The 3,057-nt window shown below is 47.1% G+C and overlaps 1 protein-coding gene across 1 annotated transcript in view; it reads right to left on the reverse strand.

Annotated features, from left to right (window-relative positions):
* Positions 1–3,057, reverse strand: part of Slit3 (slit guidance ligand 3) — a gene marked incomplete in the record, with an annotated part of 641,662 nt that overhangs the window by 26,147 nt on the left and 612,458 nt on the right.

Raw genomic sequence — 3,057 nt, forward strand, 5'->3', positions numbered from 1 at the left:
TCCTGGTTTCCCCTAATTAATCGGAGCTGAATCACTAAGACCTGGAGCCGAGCTGAGTCACTGAATAAAGGAGCAGTACCACTGAGTCTGACTGAGCTGAGTTCTGTGTCTTACTGCCTATGATCCAGTCTTCCCGGAGAGGGCTGTCTCTTTGTAAGCCACGACTCATGGAGACCCTGCTTTCGCCATCCCGCACCTCCCCTCGTGACCCAGCAGCTGACGGGATCTCGAATCCAGAGGGAGTGCCTGGTAGATTGGGACAGAACCGCCCGGGCGGCTGACAGTGGTCCTCTAGAGCCGCCAGCCCCGGTAGCAGAGAGCCTCAGCAACGCGGTGCATGGGACCCGCTCCAGTGACGTGGGAGAGACAGGCGCCAGCCAGCAGCTGGCGTTCCGTGAGACCCGCACACCCATAACTGTACACTACCTCCCCTTCACCTGCACCATCTCCTTCAACTCCACTGAGGATGTGGGTTAGTTCTGTTCTCAGAAACAAGAAAAAATGTTTTGGTGTGATGTAATTTTTTTTTTTTCTAGTACACATGAAACAAATTCTTCCTTGGTTAAAATTTCAATAGTTTGGTCTGGAGAAACAGCTCAGCTGTTCAGAGAACTAGCTGCTCTTGAAGAGGACCTGGGTTTGGTTCCCAGCACCTACATGGCAGCTAACAATCATCCATAATCCCAGTTCCAGGGGATCCAATGCCCTCTTCTGGCCTCCTTGGGTATTGCATGTACATGGTACAATTACATGCAGGCAAAACACTCATAAAATAAAAGAAGGGCTGGAGAATTGGTTCAGTGATTAAGAGCACTGGCTGCTCTTGGCAGAGGACCCAGGTTCGATTCCCAGAACCCACATGGTGGTTAACAACTGTCTGTAACTCCAGTTCCAGGGGAATCCAAACCCTCTTCTGACCTCTGCAGGCATCACACAACACAGGTGCACTTACACACATGCAGGCAATACAGTCATACACATAAAATAAAAATAAAATATTTTAAGAAAAAAATTTTGTGGGGTCAGGGAGGGGCCAGCATCTCACCGTAGCCCCAGCTGGCCTGTAACTAATTATGTTGACCAGGTTAGCCTCCATCTTACAGAGATCTGCCTGCTTTTGCCTTCTGAGTGCTGGGATTAAAGGCATGTACCACCAGACCTGGGTCAAAATGTTTTTTTTTTAAATGTCAGTAGTTTGCTGGGTGTGGTGGTGCACACTTTTAGTCCCAACACTTGGGAGGGAGAGGCAGACAGATCTACATAGCAAGTACCAGGCCAACTGGGGCTACAGGGAGACCCTGTCTCAAAAAGATAAAAAACAACCCTAACAATTAAGTAGTTTGTCTTTGTCCCACCTAAATCTACTACACAACTGCTAATTCTGTGCATGCCACATTTGAGAAATGAGTGCCTTGGATCATGTCCAGTGAGTCTGTCCTCATTTCTGAAATGCAGAGTGTCAAGCTCAGGAACTGAACTGTTCTCTCCTCTCCCCCAGCTTGTATGTGATAGAGCAGGGACTTAGGATGGCCACATGAGTGCTAAATGGGTCACTTATATTATGTAGTGGGTACCAGATAACCCACTTTACAGAGAGGGAGAGGGACACTGAAGCTCAGGGAGATTAAATGATCTGAGACCATCCAGGTAATACACCTAGAGACAGGATTTACAGGAATTTTTTTTGGATTGTTTTTTTGAGACAGGGTTTCCCCTGTAGCTCCAGACATCCTGGAACTTGCTATATAGACCAGGCTGGCCTTGATTTCATAGAGATCTCACTTACCTCTGCCTCCTGAGTGTGGGAATTAAAGGAGTGTGCCACCATACTGAGCTCCATAGGCAAAAATTTTGACTCTAAAGTTCGTTCCTTCCAGGACTCTACCTTTGGCAGGTGTTGGGAGGGAACAGTGGGAGGTGACAGGAGTTTGGAGATGTGACTCTTCCCCCTGCGGTCCCTGGAGAAAGGGCCCACTGTGGAGTAGGTGGATTTGCCCCATCTGTTCAGGTGTGGGTGGCAGACAGACTTCCCTCTCTCTCTGAAGTCCCCTTGGGATTCCCACTGATTTTGCAGGTAGCAGGGACAGTTTTTCATGGCTGTGGCATTTCAGAAGGGGTGAAGGAAAAAGGAAACCTAGGTGGCAGATAGGGTGGTTGGGTGGAGTAGAGACAGAGGCTATTACCCTCCCTCTCCCACTGCTGGGTTGGACAACAGCTAATTACAGAAGCCCCCGCTCTCAGCATCCTCCCCTACAAGGGGAGAATAACCTCACTGATTTAAGAGATGATCAAATTACCGGACGTTCCTGAAAGGGTTTTGTAGACTACAAGTTACTGGTGAAACATGAGCAGTTATTAGTATTATTTGGAATAGTAAGGGGCTGAGGAAATAGCAGAGTTAATAAAGTGCTGGCCTTGCAAACACAAGGTTAGATACCCAGGCCCACATAAGAAGCCAAATGGGGTGTAATCTCAGCACTGGGAAGACAGGGACATGCAGACCCACACTAGCCAGCCAGCCTAGCCTACTTGGCAGGTTATAGGGCAATGAGACACATCTTGCCTTAAAAAAAAAATGGTGTATGGTACTTTCATTGTCTATTTATCAGGTGATGGACATCTAGGTGGTTTCCATTTCCTGGGTATTGTGAAAAGGGCAGCAATGCACATGGATGAACAAGTATCTCTGCAGTCGGATATAGGTTTCCGGGTATATGCCCAAGAGAAGTATGGCTGGTTTATAGGGTACAGTGATTTCTAGCTTCTTAAGGACTCTCAAGACTGATTTCCACAGTGGCTGCACCAGTTTATACTCACACCAGCAGTGGGTAAGAGTCCTCTTTCCCCCACATCCTTGCTGGCATTGGTCCTAGTTTGTTTTCTGGATCTTAGCCATTCTGAATGGGGTAATATGAAATCTCAAAGTAGTATTAATTTGCATTTCCCTGATGACTAAAGATGTTGAACATGTTAAAACTCTTTTTAGCCATTTGTGTTTCATCTTGAGAACTCTGGGCCCCATTTTTAAATTGGGTTTTGTATGTGTGTGTGTGTATA

This window comes from Nannospalax galili, unplaced genomic scaffold (genome assembly GCF_000622305.1).
Source record: "Nannospalax galili isolate Female #2095 unplaced genomic scaffold, S.galili_v1.0 scaffold1154, whole genome shotgun sequence".
Taxonomy (NCBI): Eukaryota; Metazoa; Chordata; class Mammalia; order Rodentia; family Spalacidae; genus Nannospalax; species Nannospalax galili.